Below are 14,369 nucleotides of genomic sequence, written 5' to 3'. Positions count from 1 at the left end.
CTCTGTTGGCACGGAGCTCAGTAAGCCCTGCAGTTCCCATAGGTCAATCCTAGGATGCCAGGTTGCTGATGCGGAAAGCCTCAGCCTCCAGGGATGATGGTAATCAACTCCAAAGCACCAGGCAGCTGCTCTATGCAGTGGATTTAATTCACATTGCATAGTAATGCTCATAAGATGAGGTCCCTGGGGATATGTTACGATGCAGGACTTTTCACAGAGGCTTATTGCTTTTCTCATCAGCTTCTAAGGCTGCTTATGAATTCCACATGGGTTCCTCTTTCCCTGCAGGATAGCATTTGCATAAAAAACAAGTTACTGGATAAACAAGACTTCACCAGTTATCATTCCTTTTAACACCTACATGGAAGGTTGATAGGTGTGCATTTGGGTACAGTTTACATATTGTGTGTACTTGAGCTCATGTCCCAAACTGCTGAACTGCTTCACAAACTCCTGGTTTTTCTCTTGCCCAAAAGGAAGCCCTAACCCTGACAAATGAACTGAAGTGACAATAAGCAGTGTCTCTTCCTCTTATCTCCTCAGTGCCACGTAAGGATTTCCTATACTTGCTCCAAATAGTGCCACTGCATTATCCCAATACTCTTAGACGCCACTGGATGTGGCTAATTGTAGTTAAATGTTGCAGAAAGAAACCAGTACCAGGCAAAATGTGTTTTGCTTGTTTTCTTACTGACAGGCACAGTGACTCCCACATGAAACAAATGGCTTCCCATGGGATGAAAGGAACTGGAAATGCTCTCCCCAGCCAGAAATTACCCCCTCTCCCTGTCTCCTTGAGATGGGCATTTCACAAGGCCAGAGGAGATGTGGGTAAAATAACAAGGACAGCTTTGGGATCCTACAGTTTTGTATTCCAATTGCAATTATCTCCTGATTAGATGTGGAGATTTAGGAAGCTCTTAGATTTATTTCTCTTCTCTGGTATGATAAATCATTAATTTTTATTTACTTTGTTCGATTGAAAAATTACAAATGAAAAGCATGGCTGTTGTAACAAGCCTTAAGCCTACACATATTCACAGAGAAAATAAATGATAGTCACGCAATAACCCTTTCCATCTGGGCCCCCACACTAAACATACACAAGGATATAGCCAATATCATCTCTGTGTTGTCTTTCTTTGTGCTTCTAATACATTGGAAAAGATCACATAGAGGCACTTTCTTTCTTTTTTATTTTATTTATTTATGCATGAGAGACACACAGAGAGAGGCAGAAGGAGAAGCAGGCTCCCTGTGGGGAGCCTGATACAGGACTCTATCCCAGGACCCAGGTTCACAACCTGAGCCAAAGGCAGATGCTCAACCACTGAGCCACCCAGGTGCCACAGAAGTACTTTCTTTACTTTTTTTCCCTGACAAGATTGTATCATGTATCATGATATCGAGGTGGTACTATATACACTTTTCTAACTCAATTTCTTCACTTCAATTTCATGTCCCTTGCAGGGACTCTTCTGTTTTAACAGTTTAAAATATCACACAATCTAGATGTTCTGTAATTTACCTATTACTTATTTATGGAGAATCAGAGTTAGCTTTTTTTAACTAGTAAAAATGTAATAAAACAAATGTCCTTATAGATATATTCTTAAGTACTGGTGCCTTTATTCCCCACAGTATGGCACATTTTTTTAAAGTGTAAATACTGAGTTCAAAGACTGTGAGTATTTTAATATTTTTGCTTACTGCCAGGTGACTTCCAAAAATCCGTAATGATCTGCATACCCATCAGCAATACATGACAGGGTCCATTTACCCACTTGCTTGTCATATCTGCTATTATCAATATTTTTAAGTTTTTCAAGTTTCATGGTTGAAAATGGTTACCTTCCTTGCTTTAGTGTGAATTTGCATTTCTAAAACCTAAGCCGTATGGTGAGATTATTCACAGAGAGGTCATAGACAGGTGCTCGACAACTCAGAGCAATTAGCAAGAAATCATGTCTGGATACAGTTTTCCCAGGAGAGAAAATAGTCTTCCTCAGACTCCTTCTTGAACTTTGGGAGATGAGAAATCACCACGAGGAAGGTAGATCACAAAGGGTGTAGAAGCAGGGTATAGAGGTGGTGCTAGGGCAACCTAGAGGAGTATTCCCTTCCACAGTATTCCAGAGGACTAGCCTCCTGGCAACATTAGACTTGCATCCTGGGCCATACTTTTGGCTTTGCCCTCTGACCACCGGTTGGTCAGTCCTTTCAAGCTTCATTTTCAACAAGTAATATGGCAACTGTGGACTACAGCCATGTTGTGAACTTTGTGTCACATGCCCAAATATGGCACTTAAAAAATAAATAAATAAAATTACTTCATGTATTTCACATACTTTACTTGATGTTCTACTAATGTTTTCTATGAAAAATAAATCAAAATGGTGAGTTCCCGTCTCCAGAATGAAAGCATTGCCTTTCTCACAAATCACAGGAGACTACTTACTAAGCCTCAAAACCTCATCCTAAGCACACCTCGGTTTGGTTCAATGAGGAAAGATGGTTTGCCAGATTGCAGCTTGGAAGTTAGATGAACTCTTTCAAACTGTGATGAGAAATGCACACACTCCCACTTGATATATGTTAGCAAGAAAATACTTTGAGTTCCCACATTTACATGGCAAATGACCATAGGAATGGAAATATACTGAGCATTTCCTTTAGATCAGGTGTATTTCTAACTTTTTAAAAATAAATCACATCATCTAACCCTCACTACAACCTTTTGAATACGAGTTAATCATTACCCTCATTTTACAGCCAAGGAAGGCATGGAGAGGCTGTCACTTACGCAAGGTTAATAGATGTAGTAAGTAGAGAAGGTATGGTTTAAACTGAGGCTATTCTGGTTTGAGGCCAAGTGCTTCTTTGACTGTTGACTGGTTCAGATTCACCAACTCATGAGCAGGAGAGATATAATCACCATTTTTTCCTGCTCTCCTTCCCCCAAAACACGTACTAAAGTTTAAATGTATTGCCTAATAATGAAGAAAAGTAAAGCTGCTTAAAATGGCAATGTTGGGTGACTAGTTAGCCTCATCTATGATATCCATGAATTAATTCAGCTGCCCAGTTTCAAGGGACTGGATTAAAATTTCACTTCTTGTCATGAAACCTCCTTACGGTATCCACTCAGTGTGGTTAGGAAAGAAACTGCAGGGCAGCCCAGGTGGCTCAGCGGTTTAGCGCTGCCTTCAGCCCAGGGGCTGATCCTGGAGACCCAGGATCGAGTGCCCACATCGGGCTCCCTGCGTGGAGCCTGCTTCTCCCTCTGTCTGTGTCTCTGCCTCTCTCTCTCTTTCTCTCTGTGTCTTTCATGAATAATTAAATAAAGCCTTAAAAAAAAAAAGGAAAGAAACCGCACTAGTTACTGTAACAGAAGTATTTGAATACAAGGATTTATTAACCAGTTGTTAGAGTAGATGTTCAAAGGGAACATGGAGATAGCACAGAGAGACTAAGTGCAGGGAATGACTATGGAGGATTGGCTCATAGAGGAGGAGGCCTGCACACCTGGGATCCCAAGCTTGAGAAGGGGGTGCTACCTGGCTCTCTCTCGGGCATTATAAGACTGGTTTGAGGTGTGGAGAAAATTGCAAATAAGAACCCTGAGCTGCTACCCACCATAAGAATGACGAATGACAGGGAGATGGAGAAAGCAGGAAGGTCCAACCATTTTTTCTCTATCCTCCAGTCTCTTGTCACCCTCAAGAGCTTCTAGTGACAGAGTCTACCAGGGACCCAGTTACAGCCCAGAAATGAGGTTTGTAGGGTTTCATCCCCAGTAGTACAAGACTGAGTTTGAAGCTGAGAAGAAAATATTTAATATGACCACATTCCACACTTTCAATTACTTGACATCCTTTCTGATCTTTCTACGCATATTTCAGCTTCTGTACCATGACAAACATAACTTTGTATTTCCCCCTAACAAGATGCAGTTTATTTCTTACAAACGAAGATGCTCTAAGTCTCTTCTTAAAATGAGGAGAGAGAGAGAGGAAATTTATCAGTAGAAAAATATTTTTTTAGGTTACTTAAATATATATGTTAGTAGTATATAAAAACCACTTGTTTTAGGCTCGTTAGTCTGCTTTAACACATTGCCATAGATCAGGGGGCTTAGACAACAGACAGTTATTTCTCACAGCTCTGGAGTCTGAGAAACCCAAGATCGTGGTGCCTGACGTCATGTGAGGGCCCACTTCCTGGCCTGTAGATGGCTGTCCTCCTGTTGTATCCTCACATAGTAGAGAGCAGAGAGCAATGTTCTCCTATCTCTTCTAAAAATATGGTAATCCCTTGGGGCATCTGCGTGACTCTCTGGTTGAGCATCTGCCTTTGGCTCAGGTCATGATCCCTGGGTCCTGGGATCGAGTCCCACATTGAGCTCCCCACAGGGAGCCTGCTTCTCCCTCTGCCTATATGTCTGCCTCTCTCTGTGTGTCTCTCATGCATAAATAAATAAAATCTTTAAAAAAATAAAAAAAATAAAAGCACACTAATTCCATTCACAGAATCTCTACCTTCATATCTATTACCTCCCCAAAACCCCACCTCCTAATACCATCACATTGGATATTAAATTCTCAACATAGGAATTTCATGGGGACACATTTGATCCCTAGCAACACTGAAGTGGAAATATTCAGGAGTGAATGGGTAGACTAATCTGTTGATCTAGAAGTTGATGAAAAAGATGAGTGATAAGAACGTAGGTTGGCTCCCCTGAAGGGGTTTTTAAGGACTTTGATTTTTGTCTCCATGGCTAATAAAGGGATGGTGGGGCTATTTGAGTCAAGAATAGTGATAAAAAAAAATATACTCTTTTACACAACGATTATTTCAGAGACCATGAGCAGGATTTTATGAAGACCAGCACAACAGTCCAGGTATGAAATGATGTGGGACTGGAAATCTGGACATGGTGGTTGGAAAAACATTCAGTGTACCCCCGAGCCCCATTCCAACCTCTATAATTGGCTGATAACAGAAGGAAACACCTTAGGGATTGGCCCAGGACTTTGCTGAGGCCTAAAGGGAATGGTCAGCCTGCTAAATTCCCTGCTTCAGAGAGGTGTGCAAATATGAGGATAATGTGAGAATAAAACCGTGAGGCCTTCAGTAGTCCATGGATTCCAGGACAGTCCAGGCACTCATCTTTTTTTCATCTAGATCACTACAGTAGCTTCGTCTCTGGTTCTTCTCTTTTGCCATGTGCCCCCAGGCAGACCCAATCAATTTTTCACATGGCAACTAGAGCTCTCTTTTCCAATGTGACTTAGGCCACAGTTCCCTCCTTGGCATTGCTCAGTGACTTCTCAATGCACACAGAATGAAATAAAGACGTAATACCCTACCCTGCCATGGTATTGCCTGATCTGGCCTCTGATGACATCTCTCCTCTTTTTTCTTTTTATTCACTCAGGCTACATTGGCCTTTTGAGTGTTGTTGTTTATTCCATGCTTTCTCTACTCTAGGGATTTGACCATGCTGTTCCTGTGTGGATATGCTTTTATGATCAGCCTCTCTTAAACTGCCAACCCCTACAGGCCTTTCCTGACCATAACTAAACTCTGCTACTTCCTCTCCTGAAACCCCATTTTTTCTTTAATAGGTTTTGTTCATGATGTTAAACTATGACAAAGCTAAATATAGACCTTTCTTCCCCCTTTGCCTGAATCTGCTGATAAGGCCAGGGAGAGCCCAACTTCCTGTTCTTTGTCTTGTGATCGATGAGTTAAGATCCGAGCTGTTTGTCATGATTGATTAGCTAAGATTAGAACTGTTCATTCTGAACTAATTGTCCTGAAACTCACTCTCCCCAGAGAAAAACATTTTTCTATGACTGCAACTTCCCTCACCTTCCCTCATCTACAGAGTGGCACCCCTGGAGACCACCCCTCTTTTCCCCTTTTGAGGCAAAACCACCTTGTGGAGCACTCCTATCTTTGGATCTGAAATACTTTCTCTATTAAAATAATCTGAATAAAATCAATTCCCTTCCTTGTCTGGTTTCTGTCTTTGATAATTATATTTTCACTGGTATGTTTTCTTGTCTAATGTGCTCCTCCTGACATCTCTTTGCTCCTCTCCTTCTACATACATTAGACTCTAAGCTTTATGAGAGAAGGGATCTTGCCCTTTCGGTTACTATGAAGGCACCAATGCACAGTTTCTTCTCATGTGCCTGACCATAGGAGACATTTCATAAACATGAGTGAATGAATGAATGAAAAATAAATGAATGTAAAAGCATCAGGTGTCTCTATGTAGTGATAAAACTTGCAGTGATGTGAGAGGCAGTGTCACTAAAGTAAGTGGCCAGGTGTGTGCAACAGTATCTGGCCTCCAGAAACAAGGGCTACAGGCTAAGGCAGGTTATTAGGGCAACATCCTGGAGGCTTGGGGTTCAGGCGAGGAATTCTATCCCAATGGATGATCTAGAGTACAGATTAAGAACTTTGGCCCAAATTCAGACCATAGATACCCCTCAGAAATAGTAAGAATAAGCCATAGCAAAAAGATGTAAACGTTCACACTGGCATGCCAAATCTAAAGTAACAAAATCAACTCTAAAACTCAAATGTATTATTGATCTACTACTGGCACCTTGTTCTAGTTTGGCTTAGGGCATGTAGGGTAAAGGTATTGCTATTATATGTTAGTTTAAATGGGGAAACACATGTAGTTATAATGGAAAAGGAAAAACAGGAAAAGATATAACTTGAGGTATCACTCAAGAAATGAAAATATTATTTTTCACTTATGAGTTTGGCAATGATTGGGAAAGATTGAGTGGTCAGGGAACCAGACTTTTTTTTTCTTTTTTTTTTGGAACCAGACATTCTTACCCATAACTTGCCGAAGTGTACATTGTTTGAAATCTTTTTAGCGTCAGTTGATAATAGGTACTGCTACTTAAAATGTTAATTCATTGAAACAATACAGTTTCTAGCAATATGTCTTGCAGATACGTGTATGCACTAAGATTAATCTCGCATATAATTACAGATCTATATATATTACAATTTGAAAACCATTTAATAACATTCTACAATAGTTGAATTGCTATAACTCATTTTCATATAATGGTTCATTGTTTCAGATTATTCTTGCTACTTTAACAATAAACCCCAATAACAATAAACCCCAAACTCATTGGCTTTATGGAGTGGAAGGTATTTCTTTCTCATATAATGTGTGAAAAGCAGATGCAAAACACAGTGACCAGGGGCACCTGGATGGCTCAGTCTGTTAAGCATCTGCGTTCAGTTCAGGTCATGATTCCAGGGTCCTAGGATCAAGTCCTGCATTGGGCTCCCTGCTCTGCTTCTCCTTCTCCCTCTGTTTGCCACTCCTCCTGCTTGTGCTCTCTCTCTAATAAATAAATAAAATATTTTTTAAAATTTTGAAAAAAAAAACACCTTGGTGACCAGTCCTACTGTGTGTTAAATACATGGTGAGTCAGCACCTTTTATTTCTTGCCATTGTGCAGGTGAAGACTTCCTAGGCTTCCCTCCCAGGGCTCTGAGCGTTGTGCACAGAATTCTCAGGGATGCACAAGTGCCATTTCCAGCACAACTTAAGGGACTTGCCATAATTTAAATCATATCTCTAATTTCCAGTCAGCAAAGAACAGGCTAGCATCTATCACTATGCTCTTTTCCAGGTAGCCCTTTGAAACTTTGCCCCTCCTAAACAATTTTGGGTCATTCATTTTGTAGGATCCCAGAGAGCATGTCTGGGAAAGTGACTGATTATGGTGCTATAGAATAACTGTGCGAGTTTTATTGTCTGTGGTTATTACATATTTGGGCAAATGGTTTGATTTGCAGTGCCTTGAAAATCAAATTTAATACTAAGAAGTGTTTATGATGGTTCTGCTACTGCTGTACTTTCTTTTTGTGAAATGAGTTTGACTCCTTTTTCAATTTTTTGAGGAGCACATCAGAACTTTCATTCTACCTTATATGATAACATTCTTTTTGTCCTTAGAGAAATTAAGGAAAAAATATGATTTGAAAAAAAGATTTAAAGATGTGAAACCTAATCACCATGAATGATTAACCAAATGTTTTTGCTATTGGCACCTAGACTCTAAGTGGATTGTCCTAGCAATGATCAGTTTGTGGAGATTTGAGGACACCAGGAAAAGTAGATTAGGATGAAACAAATTAGGATAAACCGTTTTCCTTATTTCCAATATTCCTCTTTGTATGAAAAACCCATTTTGATTGTAAAATATTTGTAATGGAAAAAATCAAAATTAAAATCTACAGGCTCCCCAGCACCTCTATCTGTTTAATAAGCCAGGTAGTGTTTGGTCAATATAGTAATTACATTTCTAAATTGAATCTATCAGTAGATGGGTGATATTTATAATTCTAATGGTCTCATTATCTAAGATATTAGGACAAATGGCAGAAAGAAATTAGTTCATTTTATTATACTTTTATTTAATTTTAAAACCTGTTTTTTTAAAAAAACCGATATAAAACAAGCATGGAGGTGATTTTTAAAAATTTATCATTTTATTGTTGGTAAGACGTTCATGAAAGTTAATATAATTTTTGTTTAAGGAAAATTCAGATTTTTTTACATCATTGCCATATTGACATGAAAGTATAAATTCTTAAACTGTGGAGTAAGCATTACTCTTAACTGTTGCAAGCTGCTAGTACCCTTATGCTGGATTTCCCAGTATTTAAAGCATACATAGCTACTTACCTAGTGGCTCCAGCCTAGCATGTATGTAAGTATATGTATGTGTGTTGGAGAAGAAATTATCTACAGTGTGTGTATGTATATAATACTTATATCTACATTTATCTATCTATGGTGTATATGTAATGTATGTTATACATTTTTAATATGTGCACATACATAATAAATATATTTAAATGTAATGTAACAAAATATATCATATAAATATAATATTATATTTTTATAGATCAGACCTGAAGAAACTTCATGCCTTTTAAATTCCCCCAGTGAGTATTAAGAATTCCCCAAGGCATGTCTCCCACCTGCACCATAGTCCAGACATCTTGGTGACAAGATTCTTTATCCCATCTCTTGTTCTGGCTTGCTGTGGTGACACTTACCATAGCAACAATACCTGATGTGATAGTGTGGAGTTAATACCTACAAAGCTGTCACTATCCCTGTTGCCAGCCAAGCATCACCATAGTAATTTCTGGTGCTCACCCACTTCTGGAGCAAAACTCTGCATCCGCAATATCAAACATGCAGATGTGTGCAAGTATCTCTTCCTAATACTGCTGGTTTAGTACGTCATCCCTGAAGAAGATTTTGGCACAAGTTCTTTGTGAAATAGTTTTATTTATTTATTTATTTATTTATTTATTTATTTATTTATTTATAATAAATTTATTTTTTATTGGTGTTCAATTTGCCAACATACAGAATAACACCCGGTGCTCATCCTGTCAAGTGCCCCCCTCAGTACCCGTCACCCATTCACCCCCACCCCCTGCCCTCCTCCCCTTCCACCACCCCTAGTTCGTTTCCCAGAGTTAGAGGAGTCTTTATGTTATGTCTCCCTAGTTCTTTTTATATTTCATTATTCACTGAATAGTCTTTTTTTAATTTTTTTTATAAATTAATTTTTATTGGTGTTCAATTTACCAACATACAGAATAACACCCAGTGCTCATCCCGTCAAGTGTCCCCCTCCGTGCCCGTCACCCATTCACCCCCACCCCCCGCCCTCCTCCCCTTCCACCACCCCTAGTTCATTTCCCAGAGTTAGAAGTCTTTATGTTCTGTGTCCCTTTCTGATATCTCCCACACATTTCTTCTCCCTTCCCTTATATCCCCCTTCACTATTATTCATATTCCCCAAATGAATGAGAACATACACTGTTTGTCCTTCTCCGATTGACTTACTTCACTCAGCATAATACCCTCCAGTTCCATCCACGTTGAAGCAAATGGTGGGTATTTGTCGTTTCTAATGGCTGAGTAATATTCCATTGTATACATAAACCACATCTTCTTTATCCATTCATCTTTCGATGGGCACCGAGGCTCCTTCCACAGTTTGGCTATTGTGGACATGGCTGCTAGAAACATCGGGGTGCAGGTGCCCCGGCGTTTCATTGCATCTGAATCTTCGGGGTAAATCCCTAACAGTGCAATTGCTGGGTCGTAGGGCAGGTCTATTTTTAATTCTTTGAGGAACCTCCACACAGTTTTCCAGAGTGGCTGCACCAGTTCACATTCCCACCAGCAGTGTAAGAGGGTTCCCATACACAAAGATAAACTCAAAATGGATGAAAGATTTAAATGTGAGACAAGACTCCATCAAAATCCTAGAGGAGAACACAGGCAACACCCTTTTTGAACTTGGCCACAGTAACTTCTTGCAAGATACATCCACGAAAGCAAAAGAAACAAAAGCAAAAATGAACTATTGGGACTTCATCAAGATAAGAAGCTTTTGCACAGCAAAGGATACAGTCAACAAAACTCAAAGACAACCTACAGAATGGGAGAAGATATTTGCAGATGACGTATCAGATAAAGGGCTAGTTTCCAAATCTGTAAAGAACTTCTTAAACTCAACACCAAAGAAACAAACAATCCAATCATGAAATGGGCAAAAGACATGAAGAGAAATCTCACAGAGGAAGACATAGACATGGCCAACATGCACATGAGAAAATGCTCTGCATCACTTGCCATCAGGGAAATACAAATCAAAACCACAATGAGATACCACCTCACACCAGTGAGAATGGGGAAAATTAATAAGGCAGGAAACAACAAATGTTGGAGAGGATGCGGAGAAAAGGGAACCCTCCTTCACTGAATAGTCTTGATCTCAGGCATATGTCCTGGGGCCTGGGTTAGAAGGTCATTGAGGTAACTGACACTGCTACTTTCACTATTAACTGCTCCACTCTGATGAGGCTTATATTCCTTGGACCACAGTTATAAACATGACGTCTCCTTCCGTCACTGTGGGTTTTTTCTCAGAAGTTTCGTGTTTTATCGTGGAACTAGAACACTGAAGACTTACTCTACAAGTCCCTCCTTTCCCCATACACAGACAAGGTTTAATCTTAAGATGGACAAAACTTAACCTCAAGTTGGGATCCTGTTATAAATATTGATGACACAATATGTCATAAAAGAGACTTTGTTAGCCAGAATAAATGGAAAAATTCAGACAAAGAGACATGGTGTTTACTGCTGCCATAACAGATATTTGAGAGATACTATATCATAAACTAAGTATAGCATTTGATATCTCTATTTCAAAAGGGGAAGGGCTTTTAGCAGCTTGAAAAAAATGAAAAACATTAGTAGGGTCAGCTCATGTATAGTAACTCTACCCTCACACCCTGAAAATGTCTTACAAGGAGAGTAAAGACTGGAAAACCAGTTAGACCACAAATTGTTCAGGAACCTAGACATTATCTAATCAAGCCAAGTCTACTTCATCCTGGATACACAGTATAATTAGAAAGAAGGTGAATTGTTATAGGAGTGAGAATTCTAAGTTAAAAGATCCATAGACTTAAAGGATAAATGCTACTTAAAATATGATGATTACAGCAAGATGAGCCCTGACCTGTGCAGAGGAGCGTAGGTGGACTCTATAATGCATGTTACTGCTTCACTCTTTAGTACACATCCCTCCATCCATATAATCCCACAGGATAGTTGCAGAAGCTCTGGATAAATAAGCTCTGGAGAATTACTAGTGTTGCTGGGGATTTTGAAATGGATAGAGGCTCCAGGGCAAGGATTACCTTGCATCACTTTTGTGAGTGAAGCAGCTCACATAGCATTACTAGAGATAAAGAGGGATATTTTTCAATCTCAATGTGACAATCTCAATGTGTCAACCAAAAAGAAAGACATGAAGATAATGAATTGTCGTGTATCCAGGAATATACCACTAAATTATATAAAACAGAAGACTGAAATAAAAAGGGAAGCAGACAAATTCTCAACCACACTGAGAAACTTTTACATGCTTTCACCATAAATTTATAGAACTAGCTGACAAAAAGAAATTATTAAAAGCATAGAAGATATAAATAACAATAAACAAAGCTTAATCTAATCAATCTATTTTAAACAATGCAACTGACAACTGGAAAAATAACCGAGGTGTTTGAAGTACAGATGGAATATTTACAGAATTTATGACAGAAGTAACCTACAGCAAAATTCAAAAAAATTGAAAAAATTTAGATTATATTCTCTTTTAGTTATAAACTGAAAGATTACTAAACTATAACTAAAAGATGACTAGTTAATGCCCATTCATTTTGAAATTAAGCAATACATTTTCAAAAACCCATGGATCATAGAAGAATCATAAGCAAATAAAAAAATTTGAAATAAATAATTACAAAACTATGACATATAAAACTTGTGGAATATAGATGAACCAAGTTATATAGGGAAATTGCTATACTTATATGTACCCTAGAAAAGCAAAATGACTGAACAATCATAATCAAAGTATTTCCCCAAGAATGATGAAGAAAATGAAGAGAAAATTAAATCAAAAACAAGTAAAGGGAGATAAACAATGATGAGGAAGAATTGATAAAGTAGAAATCTATCATGGAGATCATCTATATAGCCCCAAACTGACTCTTTAAAAAAGAGATTGGGGGATGTCAGTGCCTCAGTGGCTAAAGCCGCTGACTTCAGCTCAGGTCATGATCTTGGGGTCCTGGGATCAAGCCCTACATCAGGCCCCATGCTCAGAATGGAGTCTGCTTGTCCTTATTCCTCTGCCACTCCCCATGCTTGTGCTCTCTCTCTCTCTCTCTCTCAAATAAGTAAGTAAATAAAATCTTTTAAAAAATAAAATTAAATTAAAAAAAGAGGTTGATAAACCACTGGTACCATTGGCTGAGAAAAAGAGTTAAGAATGTGAGAAAGAAGGTACAAATAGTAAATATGAGGGATAAAAATTGATATATTAATACAGATCCCAAAACATTCAATGGTTATATTATGAACAAATTTTTTATCAATAAATTTGAAAATGTGGATATAATGTATAGTTTCTTATAATTTTTCTTAATTTCTTAAAATGAAGCTAACTTATTGAGATGCCTGGGTGGCTCAGCGGTTGGGCTCCTGCCTTCGGCTCAGATCGTGATTCCAGGATCCGGGATGGAGTCTCACATTGGGCACCCAGGGAAGAGCCTGCTTCTCCCTCTGCCTATGTCTGCCTCTCTCTCTCAGTTGGTGTCTCTCATGAATAAATAAATAAATCTTTTTAAAAAAACAAAAAAAACCAACTTATTAAATTTGACACAAAAGAAATTGAAATATATATATACATATATATATGTGTATATATATAACTTTTTTTTTTTAGAGGAGGGGAGAGGCAGAGGCAGAAGCAGAGGGAGAGGGAGAGAGAATCTTAAGCAGGATCCACTTCCAGCATGGAGCCTGACTCAGGGAGGATCCATCTCACAACCCTGAGATCATAACCTGAACCAAAATCAAAAGTCAGATTAAAAAAATTATTATAATTTAAAATGAAACCAAAATGAAGCAAACAGAATACCAGGCACACATAATATCTGTGATGAATTCTAATATCAAGAGAGGAAAGAAAAGGACTATTACACAAAGTCTTCCTTCACACAAAGGGAACATTAAGTCATTTTCTAGGGCTAGGATAACACTAATAAAAGTGTGTATACTTTTATACACACACACATATATGTATATATATATATATATATTATATCTATGAAGGGCATTACAGAAATGAAAAACAATAAATTACTCTCATTGGTTACCATAAAAGCAATTTTCTTTTGATTTGCTTTTACCATTATTTACATGTCCCCTGTATCCAGCTTGTTGGACCTACTGCCATACTTGGGACACTGGGCAATCCAGTCTTTGAAGGTACTTAGTGAGGTTTGGACTTATGCTGAGAAACCCACAGAAAAGCACTATTCAGGTAGGATCAGAGGCCCCCCACTTAAAACCTTTTCTGAGAAATCGTAGGTTTCATTACTGCTCTGCCTTCCCAAATTCACTTGGGATTATTCAGGTTTCTTTTTCCAGCCTCTTAGCTTGGGTTAGAAACATGGGCATGTAAGTGAACGACCCTACTTTATAATAAATTTAAGCTCACTGAAAAAAAAAAAAAGGTTTCTCTAAAACCTCAAATTTTAGCAAACAGAATCCAAACAAAAAATGTCAATACATCACAGTTAACTTTAGTTTACTTCAGATCTGCAAAATTAACATCTGAAAATATAATCAATGTAATCCATCAGAATAATTGAATAAAGAAGAAAAATCATGTCATCTCAAAGGATTAGGCAAAACATTT

The sequence above is a fragment of the Nyctereutes procyonoides genome, unplaced genomic scaffold (assembly GCF_905146905.1).
Source record: "Nyctereutes procyonoides isolate TBG_1078 unplaced genomic scaffold, NYPRO_anot_genome, whole genome shotgun sequence".
Lineage (NCBI taxonomy): Eukaryota > Metazoa > Chordata > Mammalia > Carnivora > Canidae > Nyctereutes > Nyctereutes procyonoides.
This window is presented reverse-complemented; position numbering follows the sequence as displayed.